Genomic DNA, 23,050 nt, shown 5'->3' with positions numbered 1-23,050 from the left:
CATCATGAACAGAAACTTTAAAGGAAAGCTGAATGGGGCACTAGTCTAATGAAGAAAAGGACGAGGGGTGACATGATAGCAGTGTTCCAATATCTCAGGGGCTGCCACAAAGAAGAGGGAGTCAAGCTATTCTCCAAAGCACCTGAAAGCAGGACAAGAAGCAACGGATGGAAACTAGTCAAGGAGAGAAGCAACCTAGAACTAAGGAGAAACTTCCTGACAGTTAGAACAATTAACCAGTGGAACAACCTGCCTCCAGAAGTGGTGAATGCTCCAACACTGGAAGTTTTTAAGAAGAGACTGGACAGCCATTTGTCTGAAATGGTATAGGGTTTCCTGCCTGAGCAGGGGGTTGGACTAGATGACCAAGGTCCCTTCCAACTTTATTATTTATTATTATTATTACTATCAGCATATATAGCTAATCTTCCCCAAGCCCTTCATTGTGAAGGGAAAAAAGCTACAGAAGTATTATAACAGCTCCTTCCCATACATTTGTTTCTGAAACTTCCTTGTCATAAAAATATCTCTTTTGCTTAGCAGACAGAGTGTAGCCTCCAAAGGAACCAAAGCAGTGTGATATTTTGTATTCTACAAAGATCAAACAGAATTTTCACCTCATCTTTCATCTATGTATTTCCCTTATCTCCTGACTCACTCCCCCTCCTCAGCCTAATACTTTACATATTGCATTAGTAATACCAAAGAATGATGATGATGATGATGTTATCCATTCAGTCATGTCCGACTCTTGGCGATTCTATGGGACAGGTCTCTCCACATCTTCTGATCTTCCATTGCTTCTTTGAGTTGTTCTAGGCTCTGGCTGGTGTCAGTTTTGATGGTGTATACCAGACATGTCAAACTCACATCACGTGACGTCACGCAATGTATCGGGACAGTTTTGCCATTGCCGGCAATGGGGTGGGTGCAGCTTCCAGATGACGTGTCCGGCCTGCGGGCCAGCAGTTTGACACCCCAGTACAGACACTGATTCACTGAAGACTGGCAAATCTTCATATATATATATATTATTTTGGAAGCCAAAAAAGCCTGATTCTTAATGATTTTGTCCTAGCACTATTAATCTATGATATCACAACCAGTTTCCCACACTTCGCCAAAACATTGCCAAGGCATAGACTCAGGATGGATCATTTATTTAAGTAGCAGGAAGGTTTCTTTCAAATATAATATTGGAAATACAGTTACATAGATCAGCCTTCTACACACACACAAACACACACACACAAATCCTTCTTATTGCTTCGTTCCATTTTCAGAATAATTTGCCTTTAGTAACAACAAATCTTTTGAGCTGATAATAGTTTTCTGTTGTTCACTTATATAAGAATACAGACTTAAGTCAATTCTTTTTTTTTCTATCTCTCACAAATAAAACTTGTTTCAAAGTGTAAAACATGTTGGTGGGAGATGGGGAGGTGGAGAAATAACAACATCACTGCTAATTCTCTATGTCAGGGGTAGGCAACCTTGCCTCTTTTATGACTCGTGGACTTCAACTCCCAGAATTCCTGAGCCAGCTATTCTGGGAGTTGAAGTCCACAAGTCACAAAAGAGCCAAGGTTGCCTACCCCTGCTCTATGTTTTAGGGATTTTAAGTATGAAAATCTGAATAGCTTTAAGTGACTATTTGGTGCCACCTACCGGCTTGCCAATACAATATGCAGATCTTTCATTGCTTTCCATGAAACAGGCAAAAACTAGCCACTGTTTTATTTGATATTTTCCCCTTCTACATTATTACATATGTAATTGCTTCATAGAAAATTAAAGCCCTTGAAAATGGGTAAATATTTATTATCTTTATTTTCCAACCAAAAAAATAACACCTTCCAAATGTCTTTAAAAAAAAAAGATAGAAAACTAGATTTTGGCAAATAAAAATGATGAAATCGTCAGTCTTTTCCTTCTGCCCACATCCCCAAACTTTCTTATACACATGGCCTGTTTAAAAAAGAAAATGTCACAGTAAAATAAATGTCACATTCAGTGAGAAAACAGTACAATAGAAATGAGGGGTATGTCAAAATAAGCAGGTAGATTAATTATGTATTAAATATATAAAAGACAAACAAGGGCCAATATAATTCAAGCTAAATATAGAGTTTTTTGTGGATTTCTGAAAATGTTATGTTCTACTACATTTTCTGAAGATCAAATTGCAGCTTAAAGTAGAAGATGGAAAAGAACAAGGGAATTCAGCCTCTGATTCTAATGTTGGGCTTGTAGAGTAACCAAAGGTCTGAATAGACTATATTTGGTTGAGTTTTTAGCTCGCAGTTTGAGGGGCTCTATAGCATTTCCAACCCAGCCCTCCCAATTACTTATTCTGGGTTGTTTCATGATGTGTCCATGACTTTTCAAGGGTTATTATTGGGATCAACATGCTTTATAAGAACCACAGAAGTGGGATGGCCACATATGCTATTTTAAATAGAACATACCTTCATTTGAAGGTAAAGTTTCCTTGAAAGAGAGATCAGGTTCTGGCATTTATACCTTTGGGAGCAGATTAATTGGGCAATGGTCTAGGGCAGGGGTAGGCAACCTTGGCTCTTTGATGACTTGTGAGCCAGCTAGGAATTCAGGAGTTGAAGTCCACAAGTCATAAAAGAGCCAAGGTTGCCTACCCCTGGTCTAGGGCCCCACAAATTGAGGCTTCCACCAGTTTTGACATTGTAATCAAGAAGAACCCTTATATCAAGATGAAATGAAGTCTTCATCATGAAAATATAGGAAAAGAGCAGAATTTAAATGTTTATTATTTGCTTCTTTTACAAATGACAGTTGCACTTCTACAGCTACATTGTGGGTTGAGATAGCTTAGGGAAAAAATCAGGTACTTCAACCTGATTTTTTTTTTAAATCTACCTTCCGTGGCTCCAATAACACTCTGTTCCTTATTTGGTTTTACTTAGAAGAGAAGCCCAGAGAAGGGAAGGGAGTTATATTACGTGGGAAAGTAACTTTGAAGGAGTGCTTTTCATGAAGCTTTGTCAATACGAAGCGCCATTTTGAAGTTTGACATACAGTACTTTTGTCTTTTTAATTAGATTTATATTCTGCATTTATTAGTACAACTCTAAAGTGATGTATATACTGCTCTGGTCTCCTCTTTTCCCTACGACAACAACCCTGGAAGGTTATTTGGTTGGAGTGAGAGGAGAGTAGCTGGCCCAATGTCACTCAGCCAGCTTTCACATCTAAAGAAGGGACTTAAGGTGTGCTGGTTTCAAGTCCAGCTCCTTAAATGGCTACACCAGACTGGTTCTTAATCTTTTTTTTTCAGGGTATGTAAGTAAAGGTGAAGCTTGTTGGTATAGTTCAAGCAGCTTTCAAAAATCATCCGCCCAATTGATGTCATCCCTGAGCTGGGAGCAGATCATATCCATATGCATACATAATTGAACATAAATAATGGAATACTGCAATCTTATGCATAATAACAAAACGCTCAGTTCCACTGAATCAAGTGCATATTTACTGCCAGTAAATAAACATATGCAGATGACTGCTCTGTTGAAGCTCTGTTGCCAGATACTTCCTGCTATGTCATATGGTGCAGCTAGCAAAGCATTTTCAATCATCTTGAAAACAAAAGAGGGCTTTTTGGAAATTTATGTCAGGATGGGACCAAGACTGGCAGTTAGTAATGCTTAGCTAATATTTCCATATGTGGAGGATTTGGGACAGTGGGATAGAATTACTGTATTTTTAAGAATCTAACAGCCTATGTATCCATAAATGTGAATTTCTTCTGTAAATTAATGGATAGCAGCATACAAATGATGTAAAGCTCATTGTTTATAGTTTTTTTTAAAAAAAATCCATTTATATCCCGCCCTTCTCCGAAGACTCAGGGCGGCTTACAAGCTTAGCAGTAGCCTTCATTCTATGTATATGCCTGCTTATTAGGGCTTTCGCCCCCCCCCCCCAAGTGGCATTATTACAAAGTCAGCTTATTGCCCCCAACAATCTGGGTCCTCATTTTACCTACCTTGGAAGGATGGAAGGCGGAGTCAATCTTGAGCCTGGTGGGACTCGAACCTGCAATAATTGCAGGCAGCTGGTGTTACTTAAGGAGGCATTAGCCCACTGCTCCACCAAGGCTCCTATAGTTTTGTCTTTAATCTGTCATCTTTGTACTAATTTTGAAATAAATTGAGATTAATATTTGCATCTCAAATCACCTATGTCAGTCCATGTCATCTAAACTAATAATCAAAATTAATTGATTGTCAGTTTAGATGACAAAATCAATTACTGAAGTACAATGTGGAGTATTGAGCACCTCACATAAAATATTTATTAGTAAAGGGTTTGGAGATTTTTTGGTCTTTGTATCAAATCTAATAAAATTTCAATAGGGACTATATTTTTCTAAAATATTTGCTATCAACTTGCTAGAAATACAAGAACAGTTAGGATGCATTTACAAAAATTGCTCCATTCTGTCTTCTGCCTAAATCTGCCTTATCTGGGAATGGATTGAACAGGCAATAATTTCAGGATTTCTTGTGGAGGCTACCTTACAAATGTATATTTATAAATTACACTCTGCCCCAGGACAAAAGCGGGATTTATGATCATGGACAGCAACCCTTAGGTTGAAATCCTTCAATATAGAAAGCTGAAGGATCTACCTCCAAATCAGGATAGTTTTCATTGCGTGGCTAATACTAAAAGGCAAATTGTGATCCGGTCTTTCTACAGCTTATATATTTTGAAGCATCAACTGAGGAGAGCTTGGCTTTCTTTTCCCAAACCAGCAAACTGTCATTTTGTCCCTATTATCCGTTTTCCCAATCCTGATGGGGAAGAGACAGGTGGCAGCAGTTGAACCATTTGCAAACTAGCTTCACAGTGAAAGGCAGTTTTACAGCACAGAGCCAGACCCTTGGTATGAAAGTGATTACTGTGTGAAGAAACATGTGAAAGCAAGCGTGATCTGTTCAGGAGAAATACATGCAAGAGAAATCATAATCAAATCACAATGCTAAGTAGAAGCAGAGACAGAAAGATTGAAAATAAAACTTACCTAAAGTTCACTTTGATAAAGGGGCTGTTTACTTTCCCTATCTGAATGGGCAGTGAACAAGTGATACAATTGTAATGCAATGGTTCTTAAGCATTCAAAAGTTAAACTAAGAGCTAAGTAAAAATTTTCTGACACTTAGAACAATCAATCAGTGGAACAACCTGCCTCCAGAAGCTGTGAATGCTCCAGCACTGGAAGGTTTTTAAGAAGAGACTGGACATCCATCTGTCTGAAATGGTATAGGGTTTCCTGCCTCAGCAGAGGGTTGGACTAGATGACCTCCAAGGTCCCTTCCAATATTGTTGTTGTTGTTGTTGTTGTTGTTGTTGTTGTTGTTGTTGTTGTTGTTATTATTATTATTATTATTATTATTATTATTATTATTATTATTATTATTATTATTATTAAATTGTTGTTGTTGTTATATTCCTCAGCATGGTGGCTGAAGAATTCTGGGAGTTGAAGTCCACAAGTCATAAAAGGGCCAAATTTGAAAAACCCTGATCTAGATCATCACATAATGTCTGCAGACTCAGACCAAATATCTTTCACTAGAGAGAAACAGAAAGAGGATGTTAATCTCCTCAAGTCCTACCTCTTGAGTTTTCTCTAGGGATTTGATTAGCCACTGTTAGAAAGAATGCTGGGTTAGATATTTTATGTGCAAAAGAGAAGAGAAATCAGAACACACCTTTGATCTATTCTAGCTTAGTTCTTGTGGTCTTCAATCAGGGAGCATCCTTATTCCTGTAGTGAATCCCCTGTTTCTAAATTTCCTGCCATATGGACTGTGAATTATATGTGAGTTACTGTTAACAGTACCACCATATGACCTAGAAAAATGGTTTTTAGCTGACACATAATCTAAAACTTTTTGACCACTAGAACCAATGGTAGGAAATATTTGCATAACATAGTGTAGGTATGGAAAGCCTATTTTATCGCTAAATAATTAAAATAATCTAGAAAGAGAAAGGAAACCAACTAACCAATTTCGTATGGTTCATTCCTGCAAAATAGCTAAAGTAGTTCCATACTATCCAACATAATCTGAAATTTAATACAGATATAACCCGGCACAGATTGGATTTTTGAAATATTTTTTTCCATCTATCAGGAAAAGCTCAGTATTAAAATTATCTCCTAATAGGTGGCAGTCTAGGATTGATTTTTTTTTAAATTAATAAAGCATTACTTGTTGATGCAAGTGCTAATCAGTAGTATGTAAATTGATCTTATATTTATTTTTTAAATATTATAGACGTCACTTGCATAATGCTAGTGTCTTAATAGTATAGTGAAAATAATACATTTAGAAGAAAAGCATTCTTCATAGTTAAACTGAATAGAGTTTTGCAAAGCTTCAAAGGATTGCTTCGCTTCAAATCAGCTCATTAAAACTGATTTGCAAATTAAAGCTTTGATGCTGTAAATGAAATTAGATAGCTGTGAAGTGCATCACAGCCTTGCAAAATGTTTTGCAAATTCAATTGCTTTTCTGCTGCTTCTGGGGGTTTTACAAAATGATAGGGTTGCACAGCTGTTCAGACCCATAAAGGGCTTTAGGCAGGGTGTGGGCATCTTGGTAAAAAAAATCCTGCCATTTTCTGGGTTTGTGACACAGTCCCAGGAAAATAACTGTTTGAGTTAAGGAGCCTTCCTTAATGTCTCCATAATTCAAATGGATATTTAAGGAGGTGCTGACAGTTTTGAAAGTTGTCGTGTTTAAATTGGAGCAGATTATAGTATTCTACATTGGTCAAAATAACTTCTGCGCAGGACAACTTGACATCTACTGTGATCGCTTTTCCTCATCCTTTGTATCTGTTCCTTAAAAGAAGAGGAAACATTTATTTTTAAAAAGATAGTGCTGAAATGAATATATCCTTTTGACATTTGGCAAGATTGGTTGTATGAAGGATCTACCTCGTGTGTTATTTTTATTCCATTTGGCAAAAAAAATGAAGTCAGTGAACACTTGATGCTTCCTCATTGTAGTTACGCAGTGTTTTTTTCTTTTTAATTACAGGGCACATAAAATCAAGTCAGCTGATCGCCGAACCTCAATTCAGGTTTGGCCAGATTCATGCAAGCATAATAATGAATACCTCAGGAATATAGTGGCCTACTCACAGATTCAGGCATTCTAGAGCCATTCTTAACCATAGCACAAATGTGCTGTGGCAATCTATTTTTGTGCCATGTCTTCGTGAAGTCACCAACTGGCCCCAGCTTATACAGTACCAGGAGCAGCCTTAAATTGTCTTTTGTTATTCTAGTTTTAAAATAATATCTATCCCGTTATTTCAATACAGTATTTGTTACAGAAACAATCTGGCCAGCTTCAGTGATTATTCTGCTTCTAATATGATCAGGTTATTCCTCGGATTGGGGATTATTCCAGCTGCCATTGACAATTTGACAATGATTGTATGTCCCTCCCCTCCAGTTCTAGGGCACTGTCACCTGGGGCTATTCTGGACACAGGGAGAGGAAAGTTTTCTCATGCTGGACTGTCCCTCTCTATCTGCCAAATTTCCAAGTTGATCCCTGGTTTGGACCATCCTGAGCAGTACCTGCCCAGCAACTACTGTGGTGGTGGTGGTGGTTTGACTTCAAAGTTAATAGAAAGCATGTGAGAGGGAAACTTTTCCTTGCTATTTTACAGTACAACCCTCCCAGATATTGTTCGCACAAGGGTTTAGCTCTCCTCTGGAACACTGCTAAACTAATAATAATAATAATAATAATAATAATAATAATAATAATAATAATGATGATGATGATGATGATGATGATGATGTTGGAAGGGACCTTGGAGGTCATCTAGTCCAACCTCCTGCTCAGGCAGGAAACCCTATACCATTTCAGACAAATGGCTGTCCAGTCTCTTCTTATGTTCACTTGGTCTGAACAGCGGTTCAGTGCTTTTCTGGCATAATGCTAGGCCACTGTATAAATATTTTTTTCCAAAACATGTTCAGCACTCTTCTGGAATAAAGCTAATCACAAACCAGAGCTAGTTTCAACAGATGGTTAAAACTGCCAGACTATCAAAACTTGCCTCCTTCATAAACCATCTCTAACTTATTTTATAGAAAATTGGTGGATTGTTGTTACCCCATTAGCTAGCGACAAACAGTAGGAGGGGAGGGAAATAAAGAAATAAAGCTGGGAGAATCTAAAATCCCTTGCTCTGTACAGCATGACAATATCATCTACTAGCATCTTACCTGTGGAAAGATATAAATTGCTGTTAGGAAAGTATATTTGATGCATTATAGTGGCTCTAGCATTTTCATTCAATAGAGTGGAAATACAGATAAAGACACCTAACAGATACGAGTGAAAAGCATTAGAATCAGAAGTTTCTTCTGCCTTCTAAGGGTGGTAAAAATACCTTGCATAGTGTATTTATCACCACTATTCTCTTAACTGTTCCATGCCATATTTTCTTTCATTTCTGAAAATAATGTGTGCTCTGATTCCTATTAAATGTCAGTGTGGATCCTGCCAACAAACTTCCAATGTCTGCTCTGGTAATGAAAGAAAATGTGTTTATTGAGTATTCATGGGCAAACCATGCTATATAATATAATATGCTCCATAATTGTTCTTGGCAAGATTTGCTGGACTGAGAGGCATTTGAAAGTTTTATTATTGGTTGTTAAATAATTGATTGACAAAATTTAAACACAGGTCAACAATGAAAAGTATTTTGTTCTACCACAGGAATGGATGCTATATTTTAAGATTTAAGACTCAAGAGTTAGCCTTTAGAATCAGCATATCCCATTTCTAGTCAATAAAAATTTGGCTTTATTCTACCCGGTTACTTTGGAAAGTACAGGTTACATTTGCCAAATCTATGGAAAATTCAAATGAATGGTTATAATATAGAACTGCTGAAGCAAAGACCCTCTCAGGCTCACAAATCAGACCAAAATTGCTTTTAATTATAAATTTAATTCTGAAGGGTTTGGATTCAATTGGCTAAAATGGGCATTTCCTTTAAAGAGATTGTGCCTTTTGCCAATAAAACAGTCTCCTTAAAACATGAAACAAATAGATAGACAACCAAAAACAGAGGTTAAAGTACACCCCTCCGCACATTTGACCACAGTAACTGAAATGTAGCAAAGGAAAAGCAAGAAGACCCACCAGATGACAACAAGGGATCTAAATAGAATGAATGTGAGTTAATTTGCATTGCAGGCCAACTCTTCCACTCTGAAATCAGAAATATCATTTAAAAGAGTCACTTGAATATGCGTAACTAAATAAAATTTCAGCATATGCAATGATAATGATGGAATAATCAGATTTGCCTGCTTTAGTCACAGCAGAGCATGTTTTTAGCTGAGCTCCAGCAAACTTAGTTATATATTCACTGAGTTTTCTTGTATGTCGTCTATTTTCCTAGTCTTGAGGTGGGAAGAACGCAGTCCCACTTTCTCCATGTTTATTAAATAGAGTTCTATTAAACTTGCAAACACTCAGTAGGATTCTGCTTAGCTTCATAGGTCCCACATATTAAGAGCTGGTAAGAAGATGAGAGATATATACTGTAATGGCATCATAGTTTCTTTGGATCAGGCAAATCCCAGATTTCAATTTTCCTTGGATGATTCATCTGTTCTGCTTTTTTTTTATTTTCTCCCCTGCCCCACACCCCAAACATAAAAACAATAATATGACAATTAAATTTAAAAAAATATTAGATACAGGTATATCAATATGGGTTCAGTCCAAACTGCATGTTATTTTGCTGAACCATAAGATCTTGCTGTTAGATGGATTACAATCTGAAATAAAATACACTCAAACATTCTACAGTCATCTAAGAGTACTAATTAAGAACATGAAAATTTCCCACTTATGTTACTGGGAATATTAGTTAATTAATAGAAAGGATCTCAGTCTGTATCCATAACACCAACATAAGAATAAACAATAGTTAACAAAGGAAAGCTTGAGGGAAAAGCTGTATCTATCATTTTTATAAATATTGGGAAAGGGAAAGGTACAATGGCAGCAAAGAAGAATCCTTGTTTCACTGCCATTGCTGCTCACAGATGGATATGCTTGCACGCTTATAGCGGTGCTCAGTCGTATTAACTATGAGATTTCTACCATTTGTGTGCTAGCTTCATGTGGCCTGCATTATCCTCAGCTCTTCAGAAAATCAAGGAGTTGCCTTGGTAGTGAAGAGGAGACACTTATATTACGGCTTATGGGAATGACCCTTGTTATGTACTGGGCTCTTGTGAAACACCACGTGGGTTGCTGGAGCAGCTAACGGCTCTCCAGCAACCCAGACTTTAAGTCTCCTGTGCTGCAATTGGCTATCTCCTGGCAGCAATGGTTGATTCACATCCTATTGGCTGCCACCTAGGGGCTAGACTATATATTGCGGCTAGTTGCAGACATTTTCCCAGTAAAGTTCCAGCACGAAATAAACAATGAGTTACCCTGTACTCAACTTCGCGTCTTCATTCCTGCACCAAAGAACCCGCTATTTAACAACCCTGATCCTGATAAAAGGAAGAGCCACAGACTAGCAAATGGTCAGATGAGAGGCAACTTTGCCCTCAGAAGCACTGGAAGCATGGTAATGTTTCAGAAAGGATGCTCCCTGGCTTCTTAGACTGTAAAGGCCAGCGAAGAGAGATGTACTTTCAGGCTTGCAAGATTCTGTTAACATAACCTTACAATAAAATTAGAATAAGTACTACTTATGCTTATGGTCTGAACTACCTCACAAGACTGACAACCTTTGGAGCAACTATACTGAGCAGCTCAATGTGTTCTACAGCAAGGCTACAAGCTCAAAATGTCTTGCAAAATCTGGAGCCCCATTTGCACACCATTTTGTCAGCATTGACAAAATTACCCCCAGTCAATTGCAAAAGGCAGCTTTGCTTGGAACAGCTTACGTTCTGCGACAATGCTTTTAAACAACAACATCTGCCTAGCCCAGGTCCTTGGAAGGACTCAATAAGTGGATAAAAATGCCAAATCCAGTCTAAATATCTGGCTGTGTGGCCAACCATAATACATTAGGCAACCTTGATCATAAGCCTTAGGCAAAATGCCACATAGAATATCTGGATTTCATGAAATAAAACTGAAAATGTACAGACATTCCTAAATATTAAAAGGTAACATGCAAAATGTTAAAATACATTTACAAATGAATGAAGAACTTCAGTGGGATGGACTTTAGAGTTTTGGAAGGTCTAATCCAGGGGTAGGCAACCTTGGCTCTTTTATGACTCGTGGACTTCAACTCCCAGAATTCCTGAGCCAGCGTGGCTCAGATTGGAAACTCTCACTTTCTCCTCAGCATGGCTGGCTCAGGAATTCTGGAAGTTGAAGTCTACGAGTCATAAAAGAGCCAAGGTTGCCTACCGCTGGTCTAAGCAAAGAGACAAACTAACTAAGAAAGTCAATTATTTATAGCTAAGGGTTGAAACGAGGGGGTCCCTGGTGCTCTCTGAGCTTGGTTGTTTTCTTGTAGATGTTTCATCACTCAAACTAGGTAACATCATCAGGGCGGGTTTCATTTGGGTAATGAAACGTCTACAAAAAAAACCAAAACCAACCAAGATCAGAGAGCAGCAAGGACCCCTCAGAAACTAAACTTGAGGGAATTATTTATCCTTGCCTGTCTCAGGCATTTCACATACTGTTACAAAGGTTTATTTTCCCTGTTAAGCTGTGAACATTTTTCAGAGGAATGCTAGATTGTGCAATATACCTTTGCAAACTATTCACAGCTGCGATAGCGAGCACACGGAGAAGAAAGAGGAAAGGAGGGAAAGGCCCGCCTGATTGCTCTGTGTGCTACAGAAATGACTACCAACTGTGCCATCCTCCATACTTGATGTGGGGAGGTCCCCAGCTGCTTCCTTTCTAAAGGCATGATTAGACTTTGAAACTGTCAGGTAGGGGAGGGTTCCCTGCCAAAAGCAAAGCGATGTTAATGTTACTCCTACAAAGGCTTCCCAAGAGGATAATGGAGAGCTTCACTGCAGTTTCTATAGCTACTTCTCCCTCTCTCTCTCTCTCTCTCTCTCTCTCTCTCTCTCTCATTCCCCCCTCCATCTCTGTGGGGGTGTGCATCTGAAATGTGTGTGTGTATATTCTGTGTGTGCTATGTGTATATAGGTGTGTGCGTATTCTTTGTGTGCATGCATGTACTTTGGGCATTTTATGTGTATACAAGCCTGTGCTGCATGTATAAAAGTGTTGTATGTTCTGGGTGTATACTACTGTGCATTCTCTGTGTTTGTACAAGTTTGTGTGAATGCCGTGGGTTTACTAGTATGTAAGTTGGCGTATCCCATAATGCCCAACAATGGAGCAGCAATATCCTAATGAACAGGGAAGCCAGCAGGGAATGCTTTCAGATAATGTATGGATGCAAGATTATTAGGTACAGAAACTGCCGTAACACCATTGCTACACTGTCAAGCACAGCTACCATTAATCCTCCTTACTCTGTTTTTAAAACTGCCAGCAGTGGAGAGCATTTTAAAAAATAGGCTGTGTTCACAAAAATAAGAAACATTTTATGTTGGGTTGTTGTTTTTTCTGTGCCGAAATATTTTCTCTCTTAGTAGATGAAAGGCAAAGACTGCCAAGAGATAATCATATGTTTTTTGCCACAGAAACTCTAAAAGCCAGGGTGCTCTTTTGTTACCTATCCATATTATACACAGACGTATACGTGCATATCTATCTAAAATCTCTAAAAGCAACCAAACTAAATGGCCAATTAAAACTGAATGGAAAGAAATGATAATTTTCCTATTATTTTCGCCCATCTTTCAGCTGTTGGAATCCTGTTCCATAACCCACTAAAGAAAGTCAATATGAAGAATCAAAAGTCCTCGGCAATAAGATTGAAACAGAGGAAAGTCTCTTTTGATTGGGCTGATTGTTCTCCCTTGAATTGCTCCATGTTATTTAAGATGATCCCTGACACCTAGAAAATACTTTATGGCAACTGAAAGGGAAGGAGGCGGGCAAGAACTTGTCCTTTGCTGAGCTTATTTCTGGTCCTTTATCTTAGGAGTGACACTATATTTCCCGAATCAAAATGAAATAGCAAGTAACTATCAATTATAAAAAGACAGCAGTATTTAACAAGATTAATCACTGTCAGTTCACCAATAGCCCACAAACCTTGGTAGTTTAGTAACCGAAGTAGAAAATGAAGCATACGCAGCCCGTTTTCATTAGATTACTCATGTCCTCTGTGTGAAACAGCCTCTTTGAAACATCACGTTTGATATGCCACACTAAATCCTATGAAGCAGATGGGTTTTAATTGGGAAAGAAAACAGACATTAGAAGCTACACGGATTAATAATTGGCTTCCTCTCTGAGAATTAACTTTTGAAAAACAAGAGCAAGGCTGCAATATGTCTGGTTCTATCTTCCAGTCAATCTGCCAATTTTCCTAACCAGTGGTTCTGGTAACACACAATCACACTTGCTGGATGAAAGCATCTGCTTTGAAGTCAGTGGAATGTTCCCTGAATCCTGGGATGCCCTAACATCACATCATCCCTTACAGCAAGTAAGTTCTGGAAAAGGCTTTCGGACATCATCAGCTATCCCACACGGACCAGTCATGGATCATAGCCTGGGAAGATGAAAGATGGAGTAAATTAAAACCATGAAATACTATACCAGCTCTGATGGGTGTTAGGAATGACCTTGAGGAATGGGAAGAAGAGCCACAACTAAGACAACAATCAGACAAAAGAAATCTGAATCCAAGGCAGAAATGAAATTTAAGGAAACTTCTGAGACATGAGGGAGGTGCATTCAGAATTGCAAGATTCTGTTGCTGTAACCTTAAAAGTAGCATTAGTATTCTTAACTTTGGTGAGGGGTCGATACTATGGAGGAGTACAATACCATAAATCTAAGAGAAATCATGTTGAGAATTGATGGTCTTTAATTACATTTCATTTCGCACCGTTATTGTGATATGATTACGTTGGTCACAATAGTATTTTTATTCCAATTCATTTTTCCAGCTTGTAATATAATACTCCTCCTTGGACAGCAAAGGGGACCAACAAACCACCACTGAAGCACATAACACCAGACATGTCACTGGAAGGAAAAATCACAAAATTTATCACTTATTTTGGCCATGTCATGTGGGGAAAATCACTGGAGAAAGCAGTTGTGTTTGAAAGAGTTAGCGGCAAAAGAAACCAGGCCATCAAAGAACACAGTGGCTGGATACCATCAAAGCTGACACCAGCCAGAACATAGAAAAACTCAGAGAAGCAATGCAAGATTGGACAATGTGGAGAGACCTGGCCCCCAGAATAGCCAAAAGTCAGGCACAACTGAATGGATATCGTTGTCATCGTCATCATCATCATCAATATAGTACTCCAAGTATCCCTTACCCCAGTGGTGGGATTCAAGTATGTGAACAACTGGTTCTCTGTATGGATGCCGCTTCTGGAAGTCCATTCTCGGCCTGGGCAACAAAAAATTAGCTACCGGTTCTGGCAAACTGGTGCGAACTGGCTGAATCCCACCACTGCCTTACCCACGTCAAACAGACAGCTGATAGCATATCCCAGTGCCTCAGGAAACAGGCAGGTGACTTCATGATGATTTCAAATGCTGGCACTTTCACTGGCAGAAAATGTTGCCTTTGGAATCCTGGCCTCCAGGAGGAAGGCAGGGAGAAGGTGGGGAGGATGGGGGAGATGATTTGCCTGAGGAAAACCATGAAAAGATTTCCCAGCTCATCTTTTCTGTTGGGATTGTTTGGGGGGGGGGGAGATCCCTGGGAGATTTGAAAAGAAGCAGATCACCTGGGAGAGGACCAAGAGGAAAGAATCCCTGGAAGAAAAAAAGAGAGATTTCTGGAAAATATAGGCAAAATGAAAACTGGAAGAAGCCACTTGGTTTTTGGGAGGAGGAGGAGGAGGAGGAGGAGGAGGAGGAGGAGGAGGAGGAGGAGGAAGCTAAGCAATTCTTCAGAGGGTTGAGTAGAAGCGTCAAAGCTAAACTTGAGTGAAAATGGCAAAGCTAAACTTCTGTGGGACAAGTGGTGGGGCAAATGAGACTCGGAGTCAAAAAAAAAAATCTTCAGGAGTAGAGACTTGTTTTGAGTGGGTTAGAATTTGGTCTTGTTGAACATGTAAAACCATAGATAAACCTAAAAGAATGTTTTTCTCTCTGTTTTCTAATTTTTAACAAAAGAGATTTTGAAATCATACAATTAATACTTTTATTTAAGCATTTCAGAAGGAGACAGGACTGCTGTTCCCTGGCTCCACATTTCAGGAAGCTATTAGGCTGGAAGAGATTGGTATAAAGACTGACTATTTTCACTCTCTATTCTTTTCTGAAGAATATTTCATAAATTCTGATGATCTGGAATCAATTCAAATTCCCCACCTCCTCTTCCTTTTCCCATCTCTCTCATCAGCTAGTGTTAAGAAAGGGGAACTTGAGCAAGGCACTTCTTTCCTCCAGGAGGGTAAATGGCTGGTGGTATTGGGAAGTTCTCTGACATTCATAAATCAGGAAGGGAGGGCAGGTTGCGAGACCACTTGTATCCCCCCCCATGTGCTCTTTCTCCAGCTATTCCCAACAAGGTCACAGAGATGAGATGTGTTATATATTCAACACACACACACACACTCCCCTCACAATTATAAGGAATCCCCGCAGCCGTTGACAGCCGTCAAAAGGCTGCCGCGGCATTCCCCCCCACACACACGCGGCAAGCGGCCGATTCTGACAGCTGTCAAACTGCCGCGCATGCGCAGTACACTGACAGCTGTCAAACCGGCCGACTCTGACAGCTGTCAAACTGTCGCGCATGCGCAGTACACTGACAGCTGTCAAACTCCAGAGAACCACGCATGCGCAGTTCAGCCGGAGCTGTCAAAGCTGCCACCTGGCCCGGCAACAAGCCGCTAACAGCCGCACCTACCTTTAGCCGGTCTCCTTCTTATTGGGCGTCCTTGTTAGGCGGGAGAACCCCGCCTGTTTATTGGTTCTTGATATTGTTGTTGTTGTCCCTGTTCACTATAAATACGAGGGATTCCCGGCGGTGCTTTGCCCGGGACCTCTGCCCAATAAATGTTTGTTTGGACCATGCCTACTGTCTCCTGTCGTCCCTCAAGACAGACCACCTGGCGACGAAGGTGGGATTGGGTCTGCTTGTTAGCTGAAGTCACTAGCTGAAGCCGCAAGTGAAGGAGGGAAGCCGTCCCACCAGCTGACACCGCTGAAGTCACTTGCTGGTCGGGAGAGCCCTCCACGCACACCAGCCTAAAGCAGACCCGCGGACCTGACAGTATGGCCAATCTTGGGCATGTCCGAGAATTCGATGTCTCTCAGCCCGAGGGCTGGGAATCACATCTCGGGCAAGTGGAGGGGTACCTCCTCGTCAACAACATTGTCGAGGATCGCCCCAAAGCCGCGGCGCTCCTCTGCCTCAGCGGCCCGGCGGTCTATGATGTCACCGTAGGGCTCTGCGACCCTGCTCCGGTGGCTACTGTGCCATACGCCGAGCTAGTCGACCGCCTCAATCGACACTTCTCGCCGAGACGGTCCGAGTTGTACTGGCGCCTGAACTTCGCCCGCCAGTACCAACGGCCAGGCGAGCCGGCCAAAGCGTTCATAGCGACGGTCCGACAAGCGGCCCGACGCTGCCGATTCCCGGACCTCGAGGACCGCATAAGGGACCAGGTCATCGTCGGTCTGAGAAACCTGAAGCTTCAGAAGAAACTCGTCACTAAGCCGACGATGGACCTGGCCGAATTAACAATTGAAATAATGGCGTACGAAGATAGCCATCGGGAAGACGCGCTGCCAGCGGGAAATCCCTTCACAGGGTCAGTCCACCATGACTGCCCTAGAAATGCCAACCCAGGAATGGCCGAGCAGAAGAGCGAAGTGGACGCCATCCGTCCGAGACCGGCCAACCCCCAGGCTCGCCGTGAGGGTGACAAAAGACCAGATCGTCCGGCCGGAGGCTCAAGGGAGACCGCCAACCGCTCCAAGTGCGCCAGCTGCGGGGGCAACCATGCCAGGGCATCATGCAAATTTCGCAATGCCAAGTGCCACGGCTGCGGCAAATCCGGCCACATTCGCTCCGCCTGCCGCAGCACCGGCCGCAAGACCCTTCACGACCTAGAGGCGGCCCCGGAAGGTAATATGCCCTCCCCCAAATTGCCAGGGAAGTCCCTATGGTCATCTGTCATGACCACTAGCACGGACCAGGGGCCCTTAACCACCAGCTTTATCCGCCCCAAAATTAAAATTCAGGTCCGGGTTCAAGGAATCCCCTGCGAGATGGAGGTGGACTCTGGGTCCTCAGTCTCCATTCTATCCTGGGACACTCTACAAGGAATCGCGCATCAGTGCAGACGCCGGTTCCCTGTTACCCCCTCAAAAATTCTTCTAGCCGATTTCCAGGGCGCCCCTATCAAATTAAAAGGGGAAACTAGGCTCTCCATTAATTATCAGCAATTCCAGGGAGAACTAACAGCCCAGATCACAACAGGTAAACGAGCCAGCCTCATTGGCCTTGACTGGTTCGAACCCCTAGGGATAAAAATTATGGGCGTGAACCACTCTCAGCCTCACCAATTACAAGCCGTCTGCCAACAATACGCAGACGTTTTTGACGGGTCGCTGGGGAAATTCAATGGCCCCCCCATTGACCTAAAACTAAACCCAGAGGTCCTGCCCATCAGGATTAAGGCAAGAAGAGTCCCTTTCGCTCTCAAATCTAAGATAGAAGCAGAGCTCGACAGGCTAATTGGACTGGGAGTCATAGAACCCACGGAAGGGGGCACTTGGGAAACCCCCATAGTCACCCCTGTCAAGCCTAACGGGGAGGTCCGCCTCTGCGCGGACTATAAAGCCACCCTGAATCGTGCTTTGAACCCCCACGCATACCCAGTCCCAGCTGTCAGGGACGTGCTTTCCTCTATTCAGGCAGGCACTATATTTGCCAAATTAGACTTAGCCCATGCATTCTTGCAGCTGCCAGTCTCAGAGCAAACGGCCAATGCCCAGACCATAGTCACCCACCGCGGAGCGTTCAGGGTGAACCGCCTGCAGTTCGGGATCGCAGTAGCACCTGGAATATTCCAGGAAACCATGGAGCGAACCCTTAAGGGAATCCCTGGGGTCTGCCCTTACTTCGATGACGTGCTCATCGCTGGGGAATCCGAGGAAATATTAGCTGACAGGCTGCGAGAGGTGCTTCAAAGATTCCGCACCGCCGGCCTCAAATTAAAGAAAGAAAAGTGCTCCATAGGAGTCCCTTCTGCTGAATTTCTGGGTTACAAAATTGACGCCAACGGAATCCACCCCACGGATTCTAAAGTCAGAGCCATCAGGGCAGCACCACCCCCCAAAAACAAGGCAGAACTACAAGCCTTTTTGGGTCTCATAAACTTTTATCATGCCTTCCTCCCCCACAAAGCTTCCATAGCAGAGCCGCTCCATAGGCTATTAGACAAAGGAGCCCAATGGCTCTGGACCCAAGCCCACGACGACAGTTTTAACAAATTAAAACAACTCCTTTCAAGCAAATCAACTGTCACCCACTACAAAGAAAAAATGCCCCTCTGTGTCGCTTGCGACGCCTCTCCCTATGGCATAGGTGCCGTCCTCAGCCACCTCCACAGCGATGGAACTCAATCCCCCATCGCATACTACTCCAGGACCTTGTCCAAAGCCGAGCGCAATTACGCGCAAATTGACAAGGAGGCCCTAGCATTAGTGGCGAGCGTGAAAAAATTTCACGATTACTTATACGGTCGGCAATTCACAATTTTTACTGACCACAAACCCCTGCTAGGGCTCTTCACCTGGGACAAATTGACCCCACAAATTTTATCCCCCAGAATGCTTCGCTGGACCACATTCCTAGCAGCATACTCCTTCAAAATCGAACACAAACCAGGCAAGGAAATGGGTCACGCAGACGGTCTTAGCAGACTGCCCCTGCCCAACTACGACCCAGACCCCGCACCAGCCGGCCAAATCCTGGCTATCCAGGAACTGCCTGACCGCCCCGTATCTGCAAAAGAAATAGCTACAGCGACCAGCAAGGACAAACTCCTGGGAAGGGTTCTAACCTGGGTCTTAACCGGCTGGCAATCCACCTCCCCGGGTCCAGAATTTCAGCCTTACTTCCTAAGGCGCCATGAACTGTCAGCCCACCTCGGCTGCATCCTCTGGGGCAGCCGTGTCATAATACCCACCCCGCACAGACAACAAGCTCTAACCTCCCTCCACGATGGCCACCCCGGGGTGGTCAAGATGAAATCCCTCGCCCGCAGTTACTTATGGTGGCCGGGGCTCGATGCAGACATCGAAAACTTTGTAGCTACCTGCAACATGTGCCAACAGACCAGGCCACCCCTCCCACATGCCCCTGTCCACAAGTGGGAGGTGACTAAGAACCCCTGGTCCAGGGTTCATATTGATTACGCCGGCCCCTTCCAAGGACAAAATTTTCTTATAATAGTGGATAGTTTTTCCAAATGGCTTGAGGTCATCCCGGTAGCCAGCACAACCTCAGAAGCCACAATCAGGGGATTGAGGAGGGTATATGCCACCCATGGGTTGCCTGATGTCATTGTATCCGACAACGGCCCCCAATTTACCTCTCATGACTTCCAGATTTTCACCAGGGCCAACTTGATTAGGCACGCCACCTCCATGCCCTTTCACCCCTCCACGAACGGTCTCGCAGAGGCCATGGTGAAGGCGACTAAAGAAGCCCTAAAGAAAATCATCTCCGGCAACTGGCACTGCAGACTGGCAAAATACCTCCTGGCCCAACACTCCACGCCTTGCACCACCACCGGCAAGTCTCCGGCTGAGCTCCGTTGGGGCGCCGCCTGGTCACCAAACTGGACCGTTTGCACCCCGACAGGGCAGCCGCCGAACCAATCCACACGCCATCAGTCAAAGTCTTCCCTCCCGGCCAGCCCATTTGGGCAAAGAACTTCGGGGCCGGCGACAAGTGGCTACGAGGCGTGATCTCCAACCAGACTGGCCCAGTCTCCTACCTCATCGACTTAGGAGACGGAAGGCTCATTCGGCGACACGCCGACCAACTGAGATCGCGGGTGCCACAGGACTGCAGTTCCCAAGCTCAACCGGGCACGCTAATTCCCCCAGTGGCACCACCAACGCCACCTAGCCCAGTACCACACGTTCCAGACATCGCCGACGACCCCCAACCTCCAAACCCCGAAACTTTCCCCGCCGAGGAAAGGGAAGACCTGCCCAGCACAAACTAGCCCAGCCCAAGCCTTCGCCGCTCCACCAGACTGCGGAAAGGCCCCTCGTACTTGGCGGACTATGAATGGGCCGGCAGCAGAAACAGCGGAGCCGACCCCAGCTGAACTTCCAGGGGCAAGGGGGGAAGGGGTGTTATATATTCAACACACACACACACACTCCCCTCACAATTATAAGGAATCCCCGGCAGCCGTTGACAGCCGTCAAAAGGTTGCCGCGGCATTCCCCCCCACACACAGGCGGCAAGCGGCCGATTCTGACAGCTGTCAAACTGCCGCGCATGCGCAGTACACTGACAGCTGTCAAACCGGCCGACTCTGACAGCTGTCAAACTGTCGCGCATGCGCAGTACACTGACAGCTGTCAAACTCCAGAGAACCGCACATGCGCAGTTCAGCCGGAGCTGTCAAAGCTGCCAGCTGGCCCGGCAACAAGCCGCTAACAGCCGCGCCTACCTTTAGCCGGTCTCCTTCTTATTGGGCGTCCTTGTTAGGCGGGAGAACCCCGCCTGTTTATTGGTTCTTGATATTGTTGTTGTTGTCCCTGTTCACTATAAATACGGGGGATTCCCGGCGGTGCTTTGCCCGGGACCTCTGCCCAATAAATGTTTGTTTGGACCGTGCCTACTGTCTCCTGTCGTCCCTCAAGACAGACCAAGATATGATTGCTTAGCTTCATCTGTTTTAATTTGATTTGTAATGTTATCGCCAACAAGCAGTGCATATTAACGGTCAGTGCTGTAGTTTCACAGTGTAGTTTATTTGGATTATTATTATTACAGTATAGACTTCTTACTTTCACTCTTAAAGGGCTTCTGAGCTTCTAGATAAAAAGTCATCTGATACAGAGAAACCAGAAGGAGGAAGGGAAGCTTGGGATGAAGTGTGGAACATCTAAACAAGCAGATACAGATGCAAGAAATTCCATCACAGAAGTTGATAAGGTTTTGGTCAAATGATCCATTAGGGCAGGGTCAGTTTTAATTCATAGATCTTAGATGAAGCCAACACCCAATGGGAATTATCAACCAATAAAACTGTGCATTTGTTATAGCAGAAGCAAAAAAGAAATCCAAGTAAAAGGATTATATATGTGCCACCTTTATTATTTGAAATCTGTCCCTTCAAGCATTTGCATCCCTGCTCTCTGCCCACTTTCACCCAGGCTGACACTCCAAATCTGATCTATGGGACAAACACAGGACATTACTGGCTGGGGAATTCTGGGAGCTGAAGTTCACACATCTTAGAGTTGTCAAGATTGAGAAACACTGCCATAGAACTGTGGAATGAAACAAGAGGGAGCTATTAATAATAAGTGAGCTCCATCCTTGATTTTTGCTGCAAGAGAATAGAACTAGCACAGTAAATTATGATTAGAAGCACCGAAAAGTAGCTTGTGAAACAGCCAAAAAGTTTCTGCCCTCTAAAGCAAGAAAAACAATTTAAAAAGTACAGTCATATAAAACTTGTCATTGAAAGAATTAGTAAAAGGTAAAGGTAAAGGTTCCCCCACACATGCGTGCTAGTCGTTTCCAACTCTAGGGGCCGGTGCTCATCTCCGTTTCAAAGCCGAAGAGCCAGCGCTTGTCCGAGGACGTCTCCGTGGTCATGTGGCCGGCATGACTAGTCGCCAAAGGTGCACGGAACGCTGTTACCTTCCCACCGAAGTGCTCCCTATTTTTCTACTTGCATTTTTTACGTGCTTTCGAACTGCTAGGTTGGCAGAAGCTGGGACGAGTAACAGGCGCTCACTCTGTTACGCGGCACTTGGGATTCGACCCGCCAAACTGCCGACCTTCTGATCGACAAGCTCAGCATCTTAACCCACTGAGCCACCATGTCCCTTAAAGAATTAGTAGAGAACCTCTAAAGCATTCACTGGAAACATAACCAGCACGGCAGAGCTATCAGAACCCAGGTATCTCTTGTGATTAAACTGACCTTTAGTTTTCATTCCCCTGTTTATCCTCATTGACTTTTTGTGAGTGTTCCAAATTCTCTGAATCTTTCTTAACATGCCCAGCATTGGACATAGTGCTCAAGGTGAGGTTTAGCCAATACAAACCTAATGGAACTATTACTTCATGTTATTTGCAAATTGTATTTCTATTGATGTAGCCTAAAATTGCATTTCCCTGTTTATTAAGCCAGATCATGTTGCTGACTCATATTCTTCAACTATTTTTCCCATGAACTACAGTAAGTTAGGTATTTTCAGCCTTACAGCTGTATATTTGATTATTTCTTTCTTTCTTTAGGTGAAGAACTTTGTATTTGTCTATTAACATTTTGTTTGTTTGTTTGTGTATCTGAACTGCCCCTCTTGAGGCAGTTGCCTCTAATGTGTCAAAATTGTTTGAATTTTGTTTCTTTTAGAATATTAGCTATCCCACCCAATTTTGTACCTACTGTCTGTTTGAAACTCTGCATTTTGTCTGTTAAAATTTCATTCGGTTGCTCTCTGCCCAGTTCTCTAGCATGCTAAAATTGTTTTAAATTTTGTTTCTTTTAGAATATTAACTGTCTCAGTAGCTACTGTCAGTTTGAAACGTATTCACTCCAGTTGTTCGTGCAACCCAGCAACTTTTTGAAGTATACCCCGGCCTCAGGACTGAATTCTACTTGCTACCTTATTTCAGTGCCATGAGGATTCATTGCTGAA

The sequence above is a fragment of the Vipera berus genome, assembly GCF_964194415.1.
Source record: "Vipera berus genome assembly, chromosome: 1".
Taxonomy (NCBI): Eukaryota; Metazoa; Chordata; class Lepidosauria; order Squamata; family Viperidae; genus Vipera; species Vipera berus.
The sequence above is the reverse complement of the archived record's forward strand: the minus strand, read 5'-3'. Positions refer to the sequence as shown.